At 40.5% G+C, this 13,872-nt stretch overlaps 1 protein-coding gene across 2 annotated transcripts in view; it reads right to left on the bottom strand.

Moving 5' to 3' along the window:
- The window catches only part of LOC149802646 (E3 ubiquitin-protein ligase MARCHF8-like), a 65,863-nt gene extending 52,371 nt beyond the window's left edge, over nucleotides 1-13,492 (bottom strand). The window contains exon 1 of one of the 2 annotated variants that reach the window (XM_089951961.1): nucleotides 13,221-13,492. The gene's annotated coding sequence lies outside the window, so the exon portion shown is untranslated. Of the gene's footprint in view, nucleotides 1-12,949; nucleotides 13,028-13,220 lie in introns of those variants that run through there. The other variant, XM_089951962.1, reaches the window with a different exon arrangement.
- Nucleotides 13,493-13,872: the final 380 nt, after the last annotated feature.

The following is a 13,872-nucleotide window of genomic DNA, read 5'->3' as shown; positions in this document are numbered from 1 at the left end:
TAATCCCTCTGCAGTCTCACAGAAAACATAATTTGGTGAAAAAAGTAATGATTAAGCCAAAAGTATAATGGTTGTTTCACAGGTGTGGAATCTATAATTTCAATGTCATGGTAAATTTTATTTGTTCCTGTTGAAACATGTAGAAACAAGTGCTCATATTCAAATAATAGCTGTTTTGCTTCACTCTTTTCTTGTGGCTGCACATATGAAAGTTTCTGATCCAGATTATTCAATATTTCTGAATTCTCATCATTGGTTATGTTGAAGTCACATCAGTCTGATTGCATTCCATCACCTGAATCCTGTGTGTGTGTGATTAGGATTTTTAACGTAGCTTTAAAGATTTTTCAGTCATATCACTATGACAGTGTTTCTCAAACTTTTTTGTCTTGCGGCGCACCAAAAAGATCTAAAAAATTTCATGGCACACCTGAAAAGATTTAACAATTTTTGTGGTGAAGAACTTATTTATTTTTACATATATATTTAATTTTAAATTTAATGTGAAGCATGTGCCTACTTTTGAGAGAAAATCAGATTGGAGTGAGGCTCCAAAGTCGACAAGCAATCGTGCATTTCAGCGTCGATTTTAAGAAGTCTCTCTCTCTTTTTCAATTTGATTTGAGTCAATGCTGAAAATCCAAACTCACAAAACCACGAAGACACAAATGGCAGAATTACTTTGATTGCTTTTGAACTGATTGCAGGATATGACTTCTTGATTGAGATCCAAAACTCATCCAGGCTCTTTTCGGGAAATGTTGACTGAAAAAATTATCATTTTTTAAATCAATGAGCTCTTCTTCTTCGGTTGTAAGATTTGTAGTTTCGTTGTTTCCGAATGGATTGATCACCCACCCATATTCATCGCTTGCATGTGATGGGAAGTAATGATGCAGTGCCGATTGTAGGTCTCTCAGTGTGTCCAGAATTTCGGGGATGATTTTCTTGTTTGAATGAGATTCGTTGACAGTAGGAAAGCAGTCGAGGACTCCTTCAAGACCTTACTTTGCCACAGGGACAACTTTTCATCAAATGACTTGAGTTTTGATGTTGCAATGATGATGTTTTCCGATGGTCCTTGAAGACTTAAATTCAGCGAATTTGTCAAATAAATCGGAGAGTAAATGAACCTTCAGCCACCAGATTTTGTCATAAAGAGAGAATCCAAAGTCTGTTTTGCCAACCTCCAAGAACGAAATCACTTCAATCTTGAGATAGACGAGATGCTTTAACACTTTTCCCCTTGAAAGCCAACGAACGTCGGTATGGTACAGCAGTCATTTGGAGTCTGAATCCATTGCTTCACAGAGTTGAGAGAAAAGTCGAGACTGAATTTTAAATATTTTTCAAAACTCCCATGGCACACCTGCAAATATCTTGTGGCACACTAGTGTGCCACGGCACACAGTTTGAGAATCACTGCATTACGATGTCTGCAGTGTGGCAGTTTATAGGGATGTCCAGCACTGGGGCATCATGCCACAGACATGTAGCATGATGTCCCACCCAGTCACATTATCCTGACACCAGGCCAACCAGTCCTAACACTAACCTCTTAATGCTAAGCGCCAAGCGAGGCAGCTATTAGTACCATTTTGTAAGTCTTTGGTATGACTTGACCAGGGATCGAACCCATGACCTCCCACATCCGAGGCAGACACTCTAACCACTAGGCCACCAGAGTGGTCAACCAAGAATTAAAGACCATGTTCCAACTGGTATAGTTCAATGGGAAATTTATTGCCACAGCGGGGCAATCGTAGTACATGTATCTGCAAGGACTATATATGGCATGGTTTCAGTAGGAATGAGACAGCAGCTAGAAAAGAAATTTATAGTAATAGGTTTGTGAGTGTGTATGATGTTGCATACTGACCATGGCAAGTTCAGTTGAATTTCGACAGACAATATCTAGTGCAAAAGAGAAGGGAGTATTATTTGATCCGAGGAGAAGAAAAAACCTGACATGCATTTACATGTTGGTTGGGTCTATCTTTTATTTGAAGAAAAATAGCTCTATAACTGACTGCACAATGGAAAGAGAGCAGTCTAATGACCCAAAGAGGCTAGAGGAGAGAAAGAGGAAAAAGAAATATGGAAACCCTGACTCATCACCAACAGTGATTTGGAACAGACTGGAAGCACAAGATGATGCTGACATGCCAGCAATTTGAGTTGAATCAGTCACTTGAGTATATGATGGAATTTTTTCTATCAGTATAACATAATGGCTAATTGAATTTCACATAAATTTTTTAACTCTACTTTTAAGAGAAAGCGAGTCATACAAATGTCATGAAATTCATTTTATGTAACTGATTAAACTTTATTTTACACATGTTATTCTCTTCTATATTTCAGATCTCTGTTATTTCTTACATTAATAACAATATATTTTGTATTGCTTACTCGATCCAGGCAATAACATCATGGTCAGTCATCTCCTAGATCAAGATACACAAAAACCTCGGGGAGTGGGGGATATTACACATCACAACCACCGCCTGACAATTATAACCCTGTACCTTAATTATTTTTCTGATTAATATTTTAAAAACTATTTAGACTACAAATAATAATCTACTGTATACTCATTAATTAATCCTCCCAGCAGCCTCTACGTTTTCCAAAAGTGGGGGCATTTATTAGAGCACAATAAAGAAAGCTAAGTTATTAATTTTATATACTCTTATAATGACCACATGTACAATGTACATCTCTGGGTCGACTTTCTCCCTCTGACTTCAGTCATTGTAAATGTCAGCACATTTTCCCATTCAGCAGCTAGTCCAAGCCTTTGACCTTGCCACTCAGCTACTGCAATATGTTTTTTGATGTACTCTTATAATGACAGGGTTTCAAGGGTTGTCATCGCTGGGGGCGGATGTGGGAGATAAGCACCCAGTTCCCTTGGAAATCTCCCAATGGCTTGCGTCTGATAGAGCCTCTGACAACTAAATCCAGCTCTAGGCCTTCATGAATGGCGGAACCTGTTTAAACTGACTGGAGAAGGGTTGACAGGCGAGCTTCTGGCGCCTCAAAACCAGACGCTTCGGGCAGATGAGGCTCATTAACCTTGGGTGGTTGCCCATCTAGGAGAAGGTAAACTCCGATTTCAAACCTTCGCTGCCTTGCGACTATACCCTCTCAGGGGAAAGGCTAAGGGAGTAAACCCCAACAGAAAATCCGAAGTCGGAGTCCCTAAGGCGAATTTGCACTGATTTCAGTGTCATCTCGGCAACTCCTGTGACGCAGCTGGTGCCATGACGTATCGGCTTGTCCTTTCCCTTGGATCCATCAGCTGCGTTGAGAGGGGGGATCAGCTGCATGGGCAACAGTTGATTCTCCATATCACCCTGCCCAGGCTTGTGCCCTGGAGAGGACACTCCAGCTTCGCTCCACAGCGTCGACACAACATGGGAAGCAGCAGTTTACCGGTTATAAGTCACCGCTCGATTGGGGTAGAGCCAGATGCCAGGGGTTGCTTCCGACGGTGGGAGAGACCAACATGTTTCACTGGACAGCTACCGCCCACCTCAAACTGGGCAGCCCACAGCCAATAAGGTGCCATCCTGCCACAGTTCGCCTGCCTTGCTGGGTGCATAAGGCTTAAGGTACGCGAGTACCTGACAAGCGGACTGCAACTACTGCACCAAGAAATAACAAAATAAAAATAAAAAAGAAGACTTCAATCCTCGAGCTAGGTACCTGGAATGTCAAGACCATGCTGGCTGGGCTTTCAGATGATCTCCAGACAATCAGTGATGTTCGTAAGACTTCAGTCATCAACGACGAACTTGCAAGGCTCCAGGTCGACATTGCCTCACTACAGGAGACACGACTACCAGATTCTGGCTCCCTCAGAGAAAAGAACTACACATTCTTCTGGCAAGGAAAGAGTGCAGATGAAGCCAGAGAGTTTGGTGTTGGATTCGCTGTCAGGAACACTCTGCTGGGAATGACAGAACCCTGCCAACAAGGAAATGGAAGACTGCTATCACTCCACCTCCACACCACAAACGGGCCTGTCAACCTGATCAGTGTTTACGCTCCCACACTAAGATCCTCCACAGATACCAAGGATGAGTTTTATGATGAGTTAAACTCGCTCATCGACAAAATTCCCAAGGAAGAGAACTTGATTTTGCTGGGCGACTTCAATGCTAGGGTGGGGGTCGATCATGACTCTTGGCCCTCCTGTCTTGGCAAGTTTAGCATTGGGAAGATGAATGAGAATGGGCAGCACCTTCTAGAGATATGCTCGTACCACGAACTCAGCATCACCAATTCATTCTTTCAGACAAAGCCACAGCACAAAGTGTTTTGGAGGCATCCCCGGTTTAAACACTGGCACCAGCTGGACTTGATCATTACAAGACGGTCAGCCATGAAGGGTGTGCTTCTTACTCGTACCTTCCACAGTGCTGACTGCGACACCGACCACTCGCTGGTGTGCTGCAAAATGAAGCTTCAGCCAAAGAAGATCCACCGCTCTAGGCAAGAGGGTCAACCACGCATTGATGTGAGCAAGACATCATATCCAGACAAGGCTGAGGAATTCACCTATGCTCTTTCCAAGACATCTGACTAAGAACCCCCCAACGGCAGTGCCAAAGAAAGATGGGATCACATCAGAGAGACTGTATACAGCACAGCCACATGGATCTTTGGTAAGAAGCAATCAAAGAACAATGACTGGTTTGAGGCTAATTCTGCCACACTCATGCCAGCCATAGAAGAGCGTCGCAGTGCTCACCTGCAATACAAGCGATCCCCCTGTCAGAAGACACTACAGACATACAGGTCTACCAGAAGCAAAGTGCAGAGATTAGCATGGCAGTGTGCCAATGAATACTGGCTTCAGCTCTGTCAGAGTATCCAGTCAGCAGCAGATATTGGAAACATCAGAGGCATGTACGATAGCATAAAGAAAGCAATGGGTCCCACGAAGAAAGTGACAGCACCACTGAAGTCTGCCACAGGCGATACCATCCACAACAAGGGCAAGCAGATGGAGCATTGGGTGGAATACTACTCCGAACTGTACTCCAAAAAGAACCACGTGAACAATGATGCCCTCAACGCCATTGAAAACCTCCCTCTCATGGCCGAACTGGACGAGAAACCTACTGTAGTCGAACTAAAGAAGGCCTTAGAGAAACTGTCCCTAGGTAAAGCCCCACGGAAGGATGGCATCGCAGCAGAACTCATCAAGTGTAGATGTAGCGTGCTGCTCACACACCTGCATGACCTCCTCTGCCAGTGCTGGGACGAGGGGGCAGTGCCTCAAGACATGAGAGATGCTAACATCATAACCCTGTACAAGAACAAGGGCAACAGAAGCGACTGCAGCAACTACAGGGGCATATCACTTCTCAGCATCATGGGTAAAGTTTTCGCACGCATCATCCTGAACAGACTGCAGACGCTTGCTGACAGAGTTTACCCAGAGTCGCAGTGCAGGTTCCGCGCAGTGAGGTCCACAATCAACATGATCTTCTCTGTCATGCAACTGCAGGAAAAATGCAGAGAACAACACAGACCCCTCTTCCTGGCCTTTATAGACCTCACCAAGGCATTCAATCTGGTCAGCAGAGACAAACTCTTCACAATCCTGGCAAAAATTGGTTGCCCTCCAAAGCTGCTAAGCATGATCCAGTCCTTCCACAATGACATGAAAGGCACAGTGCAGTACGATGGCTCAACATTCGACCCATTTGACATCCGCAGTGGAGTTAAACAGGACTGTGTCCTTGCCCCCACGCTATTCGGCATCTTCTTCGCAGTCCTGCTCAAGCACGCCTTTGGGACATCCACAGAAGGGATTTACCTGCACACACGATCAGACGGCAGACTGTTCAACCTGGCATGACTGAAGACAAAGAGCAAAGTGCATGAAGTAACCATCAGGGACATGCTCTTCGCAGACGATGCTGCTCTAGCCACCCACACAGAAGCTGAGCTTCAGCGCCTGATGGCCCGCTTTGCTAAAGCATGTGATGAGCTTGGGTTAACCATAAGCCTAAAGAAAACAAACGTGATGGCTCAGGATGTGGACCCCCCAAGCATCATCATCAACAACTACGAACTTGAGGTGGTGAGTCAGTTCATGTATCTCGGCTCTACCATCACCAACAACCTCTTGCTCGATGCTGAGCTCAACAAGCAGATTGGAAAGGCATCAACAACTCTCTCCAGGTTGTCGCAGAGAGTGTGGAACAACAGCATGCTGACCATGAACACTAAGATCACTGTGTACCGTGCATGCGTGCTAAGCACTCTCATGTACGCCAGTGAAACCTGGACTATGTACACCTCACAAGAGAAAAGACTGAGCACCTTTCACATGCGATGCTTCCAACGCATACTCGGGATCACCTGGAGTGATCAAGTAACAAACAACGAGGTGCTCGAGCGTGCCAAGATTCCCAGCATGATCACACTCCTCTGCCAATGCCGCATCAGATGGCTGGGCCATGTATGCTGGATGGTTGATGGACGGATCCCCAAAGACATTCTTTATTCGGAACTCGCCTCTGGGAAAAGGTCGATAGGACGGCCACATCTCCGCTTCAAGGATGTCTTTAAGCATGACATGAAAGCCCTTGATATTGATGTCAACACCTGGGAAGAACTCGCTCTAGACAGATCAGGCTGGCGACATGCTCTGATTACTGGTCTGAAAGCCGGAGAGGACAAGCAACACTTGCTAGCTGATGAAAGATGATCGCAGAGGAAGAAGAAGCAGCTTCAACCAACACCTGACACAACCTTCAAGAGCAGCAAGTGCAGCAGGGACTGCCACTCCCGCATTGGACTACTTAGCCACAGCAGATGCTGCACAACCACCAACCAGGACATCTCTCATGGGCGCAGTTCCATCGTCTCTCGAGACTAACGGATGCCAACTAACAACTAACTATAATGACAATATGTGCATCTGGGGGTCTTTCAGCCACTGAATTCTGTCATTGTAAATATCAGCACAGATAAAATGTTTCCACTCAGCAGGACTGGCAAGTCTCTGAATTTGCCACCCAGCTATCATTATATATAAATGTCTACATGGAACTGCACCAGAGTATCTTCAGGACTTATTCAGGTCTTTTTCAACACAATACCAGTTGAGATCAATATCACATAAAAACTTTCTACCACCAAAACCAAGAACAGAATTTAAAAAGAGCTTCCAATACTCTGGTACAGTTATATGGAACAAGCTTCCACTACATGTAAAATCTGTTGAAATTAGAGTATTTAAGAAGAGATATCATGAGCATGTATGTGCTTCTAATAGATAATGGAATTTAGTATTATTTTAAAAAAAAAACTAAACATGTTAAAATAAACAGTAATTATTGCTATCTTCATATACCAGTAATGTGCATTGTTATACTCTCCTTAAGAGGGCCTCAAGGGAGAATAGTCCTTGAATAATGAGTCACCCTCTATAAATAAAGCATTATTATTATTATTATTATTATTATTATTATAAGTAAAATTTTAAACTTCAGTTGTCTATAAGAAAGTGTAAATTTTATCTGTAATTCAATATCAATGTGTACTTAACTGTAAAGTTCATAATATAATTATAATCAAATGTTCGATTTCTGCTAGCAATCAGTTGAGATTTTTCTTTAAAAATCCACTTTGTGTGTGTGTGATTAGGATTTTTAACGTAGCTTTAACAATTTTTCAGTCATATCACTACGATGTCTGCAGTGTGGCAGTTTATAGTGATGTCTAGCACTGAGGCATCATGCTGCAAACATGTAGTATGATGTCCCACCTAGTCACATTATCCTGACACCAGGCCGACCAGCCCTAACACTAACCTCTTAACGCTGAGCGCCTAGCAAGGCAGCTGTTAGTACCATTTTTGTAAGTCTTGGTATGACTCGGCTGGGGTTCGAACCCATGACCTCCCGCTTCTGAGGTGGATGCTCTAACCACTAGGCCATCGGAGCGGTTCCACTTTAGTAATGTAAATGTAAATATTCAAAATGTATAAAATGGAAGTTGAAAATGAACAGAAAGTATGAGAAAAAGACAAAGGTGTACATCCCAAAAGCACAGGATCACAAACCTTCCCTGGATATGAGCAGACAATAAGAATGTTATTGCCTACATTCACATGTATGTTGTATCTCCATAACACATTAACAGACAAGAATAACAACATATCTGGCTTGTTCATCAACAAGAATACTGATGGACCTCATACCTAACAACACATCAAACAAACACATCACAGGTCAAATGTTTACTTAAAAACAAATGTTACTGCCTTCTGTCATACATGTACCTAACAACACACCAAACACGGGCAAAACATGCTGCATTTCTAATATTTACTAAAACTAGTGATTAAACCTTTCTCTGACTATGCTTCTTGTCTCGTGCATAAATGAAATATGGCATGTTGCTGGCAAACTTTTACAGAGATGCATGTACAAATTCCATTTGAATCATTATAACAGTCTCGTTGAAAGAAGTTCATGATCACATGGAGAAAGTGAGGTTCATATTAATTATGGTTGACTTTGGTACATTGATCCAGACATTTTTTTGAGCCAGTAAAAAGCTTCACTCTCAACTAAAGATATTTGACATCGCTGCCAGTTTCATTTGTTTTGAAGTGTATGGTTTGGTACATTAACAACTAGATGGTTTAATTTTTATTTCAAAAACTGTAAACTAGATTACAAGATTACAGAGTCCAGTACTGATGTGATGAAAAAGGAAGCAATTAATACCAATCATCCAGATTCAGAGTGGAGGTACCAAGAAATCTGAAAATTAAATGTGGGTGTATAGGTGGGGCTTGAACCTATCAAGCTCAGTGTTTGACAATGCAGCATAGTTTAAACCCATCTTGCAACTTTCATTAAAAGTGTCTACTGCCTGAATTAGTTCTACAACACCTGGTACATGATTTTACCAATTTTAAACAAGCAAGCTGCTTGAAATTGGACTTTTTGTAATTCAAATTCATCAGGGTTGAAATAATTTACATTCAGAAGATAAATATGCAATAATAAATAATTCAGTAACACACACACACACACACACACACACACACACACACACACACACACACACTATATACTTTTTTGAGAAACTGTACATAAACAAATTTTAAAAACTTCAGGCAACTGCATTTTGCTTTCTGACAAGTAAATTCTAACAGTTCATTGGGGGCCCCGAGTGGCCAAGTGGTCTAAAGCGCTTTCCGTTATGGATCACTGCCATCTCACCTCTGTCTGCGTGGGTTCGAGTCTCGGATTTGGCTAATGTGGGTATGTGAGAAAGCTTGCCAGTAGCTTCTCGTGGGTCAGTGGTTCTTTCCGGGGTTTCCCAGGTTCATCCTCCACCATTAATACTGGCCGCCATGCATAGCCTATTGTGTGTTGAAAAATGGCATTAAACCCTACAACAACAACTAACAGTTCATTTGCCCAGGGACTGGTGAACAATTTTAAAATTATCACACCTGTGCCTTCTGTTAATAAAAACTTGTTTATGTGATAAAATGGAGGATCCATATATGTTATCATACTTTGTGCATGTAGTAAAAAGTAATATTGCTTAAAACACTGATTAAGACACTGCAGAGTGTCACTGTTCTTGACCACTGATTTCCCAATGGAATATGGAGTTGTTGGTAGGTTTGCCCCCTTCAGTGAAACCTGCAAGTTCTTGCATCACCTGAAGGATCCTGGCCATGCATGCTAACAATATGACCAGTCTGCTTTTGCAAACTGTCTCTAAAATAAATATACTTAATCAAATGTTTCTTGCCCACTCAAAACTTTTATTAGCATGCATCTTGAGATGCAAAACATTATTTCTGGTTTGGCTGAGCAATGCCAGATTTTAAGGTGTTTTACCTAGTTGCTTTAGTTTATCTCTGGCAATGGGAGCAAAATTTCTTGCTTAACATATTAACCCCTGGAGGTTTTTGTCGTTTTCGTCTGAAATTCGAGTAGGAAATACATTCTGAAAGCTATTTGTGAAATAATCATAAGAAAGCCACTTCCAGGTGATTTTCCAATAACATAATGCCTAGTTGTGTTAGAAACATCGTTTTTCATTGGCTATTTGGCTCGCGCGTGAGCAGAAGGGTAAAAGTTATTTCTTTTTTTCTTCTATTTTGGGGGGCTTAACGGATCCATTATTTTTGAATTGAGACCACTCTTTATTCCAAATGCCCATCTTATCCTACTTTTTGCAAAGGTTCATCTGTCTGTTTGCAGTTCATACTGGTCTGCCTTAGATCTGAGACCAAAAAGTCTAAAATCCAGACACAAAATCAGATTCTGACCATGGGCGAATTTTGGGTGGAAAAAAAATCGGGTCCAAAAAATGAGGTTTATTCTTCAGTAATCTGTAGTGCAACTAGAACTTCCAGATTATCTGGTATCACTGTAGAGCTACATCTGTCTACCTTTTTATAATACCACCCACTTTAGTGTATTGTACATGACCCTGACGCTACAGAACTTGCCAGTAGGCTACTACCTCCTGCCACGTAAACTCATCGCCTGAGGTTAATGTTAAAAGCACCACATGACAGAAAAGCAATCCAGGGCTGGCAATAGAACCCGAAAGTGTTTTGAGCAATTTAGGCTACAATGAAAAAAAGAAATGGTAAATTCTATACCTTGGTGTTCTGGTGAACACCATATGGTCACTTTGTTTTACGTCGAATTACAAGCTGTCAAACACTGGATTTGATAGGGAAATATGCTGCACAGATCACATACAAGCTCCTACAATCCATTTTAAGTCAACAGCCATGACGAAATCGTAGTATCTGACTAGTCATGATATGCACTGATGTGTTGCAAACAAATGTCTGCAATGACTGCAATGTTTTATGAATAGGTAAGATTAAAACTCAAATCCTTAACACACCAATACAGATGGTGGTGGTGGATTTACTAGTATCTCACACACGACTGCCTGCCTTAGCCTAGTGCTCTCAATAGTTGGCTCATTATTTCACCAATTCAGGTTAATATGTTTTATATTCAAACTTCTGAGCAAAAACTGCATTTCATAATAATTCCGATGCCATAAATCAAAACGAGTCTTCCACAGTTTTCTCCCAGGCCATGACATTTAAATTATGAAATTTGTGTACAAGACCACAATATTGCAAAACCCAAAAAAAGCAGCCAGATTCTAAGCTGAGCAAGAATGTAAAAAACTATTCACATGGCCATAGTATACACAATTTACATAGAACTATTTATACAGATCAATATTTCTGAAATGTGAAAGCTATTCCCACTGCTGTATAGCAATCATGGAAATAACTAGCCTAATCTACATGGCAGGTTTCATGATTTAGAACTTAAATATTCAGAAATTCTGTTTTTTCTTCCATAACAATATATTAATTCTTGTGTTTGAGTACCTTTAATGCCAAATTTGCAAGTCATTATTATTAAAACTGGTACAGTGTTACATTATAACATCTTACATATGTGAGAGTTTCAAATGTAATGAAGAGTATCAACTGGCAAATCCAGAAATTTCATTTTGTGAGGGGATGTCTAAACAATTAGACTACAAGGATCTGTGGGACGGAACATCCCAAAACTCATTTTAGGCATTATATTTTCCCTTTACCATCATCTGTGCATCAGAGACCCCAAAATATTTATCTGACCCTAGTTCTAACACCCATGGTTTGTCTTTTACTCAATATAACCCAGACTTCGGACAACATGGGGATTTTTGACTCAATCTTGCACCCGTAGGGGAAAGAATGAGCATTTCCAAGACATAATTGTAATCATCTAACTGTAAAGGAAACTTTATTCTAGGAAAATTCAATTTGTGCTCAAGCGCTAACTATTAGAAAGGGGGGAGGATTTCCATTCCTTTATCACTTAATGGATGCAGCAGTCCAACTATTTCTTTACCAAATTCAATAATTCTTTTTGAAGTGAAAGATAATGACAAAACACATCGACTACTGCATTTACAACAGACAGTACACCAGGTCACAGCTGCTTTCTCCTGAACTGAAAAAAGACACTAGATTGTTCTAATCCAGGAAGTCTGTCCTCTGTATCGAGGAACACTGCTCAACTTAATGGATGTTAGGATTACCAATTTACATACTGCAGTGCACTGACAGGGACAATGAATTTAACAAGAAATGGTTACTAAATTTCAACTAATGGTTTCTATATGAAACCAATATAAGCCTAGCAGCTTTTTTAGTCCTTCATATTTCAGCACTTTCTGTGATGTATGTACAATTCTTAAATATTAATTTGTGCTGTTTTGCCTGTCTTAAGTGATTATATGTTGAGCAATAAAATACAAATCTGATTAAGCCATTTTTTCTTCATGCACAAGAAAATGAGCAGTGTTATTAAACAATAATAACAGCATTTCAGCACTATCAACAATATACCATCTTATACTATCCTACTACTTGCTGAAACTCGATTCATGCAGATATCTTGCTTACAAAGTTCAATGTTCATAAGAAACATTTCTCAATATATACGTATAATCTATTTTTGTTCCGGTATTTTCGTTTGTTCCACTCTTACATCAAAGTAAAATTTTATTTTTTGTTCCTGTATTATCTATTTTTTGTTCCGGTTATTTTGTTGGTTCCGTCCTGTTCTGTTTGTTTCGGTAAATAGTATGACCCACGGTTGCAGAAACTGGTGGGTCCAAATCAATAAAAAATGTCATTACAATAAAAGTTTGGGCACCCCTCCGTCTATCTAATAACCAATACTCTGATTTTCATTTATAACAAAACAAACCAGTGTTCACTGGATGATTTGATTCAAGACGGTTCAGACTCGTCCCTAATGTATTCACCAGTGACCGTGCGGACAGTCTGTGCAACAGTGGGTTCACTATGACGATACAAAATCTTTGTAAAGTTCAGTATACGGCGGTATTAACATACTTTTTGCGAGTTCTGTCCTTTCTTTCAATTATTAACTATTCGTAGACCATCCCCTATTTCAAGTAATTGTACATAAGCAAGCTTTCAAGTGCAGATGGCATACGCAACGTGACACTGTTGTCAGGTGGCTAGAAACGGAACCTGTCTGGGTTAAAAATTTCGAAACATTCAGCACAAGCAATCATATTTCCAATATAGCTATAAACTGTTCACTTAAATTTTCATAAACAAGGTTTCAGAAAATAACATTTGTTTTCGTGTTTAAACTTACCTGGCTATTGCTAGTCCAAAAGGTAAAACAGTTATCTGCCGTAATAAGACAGACTTCAGCCATAACATAGGTCATTACAGCGCCATCTGTCAACAGGTGATAATGGTGTTACAACTGTCAACAAGAAACTGTTCTTTAAAAAAGATTTCACAGTTTCACCAATAAATTGACTTACATAACTGGAATGAGTGCCAACGCTCACAGTATGTCTTTCATAAAGAGGAAGTACAGAAGTATCAGTAGAATTAACTAAAAATATGTTTATATAATACAAAAGTACATCCAACCCCTTTATGATATAACCATGCACCTAAACTGTATGCGAAAGTGACCTAATTAACCAAAGCGTGAATATATTGATCAAAAAGCTCTGTTATCTCTTGTGTTAGTATACTGTGATATTTACAAAGATCTATTAACAATGTGAATGGATGCTGTGGCCAACATTGTAAAAAAAAAAAAAATAAAAAAAAGAACTAAATTCGAAACGTAATCGTTATCATTTGGGGAGTGAAATATACTCAAGTCACAGCGACTAAACGTTGGCAAGTTGGCGTTTTTTGTTTGTTTTTTTTTCTTCTGTATTACTTTGGAACTACCATTTTTACGGTCGTGTTAGGATGGCGGACGAGTGGTTAGCATACATTCACAA

This window comes from Sinohyriopsis cumingii, chromosome 3, assembly GCF_028554795.1.
Source record: "Sinohyriopsis cumingii isolate HCF-2022 chromosome 3, ASM2855479v2, whole genome shotgun sequence".
In the NCBI taxonomy this organism is placed as follows: domain Eukaryota; kingdom Metazoa; phylum Mollusca; class Bivalvia; order Unionida; family Unionidae; genus Sinohyriopsis; species Sinohyriopsis cumingii.
The sequence above is the reverse complement of the archived record's forward strand: the minus strand, read 5'-3'. Positions and strand labels throughout refer to the sequence as shown.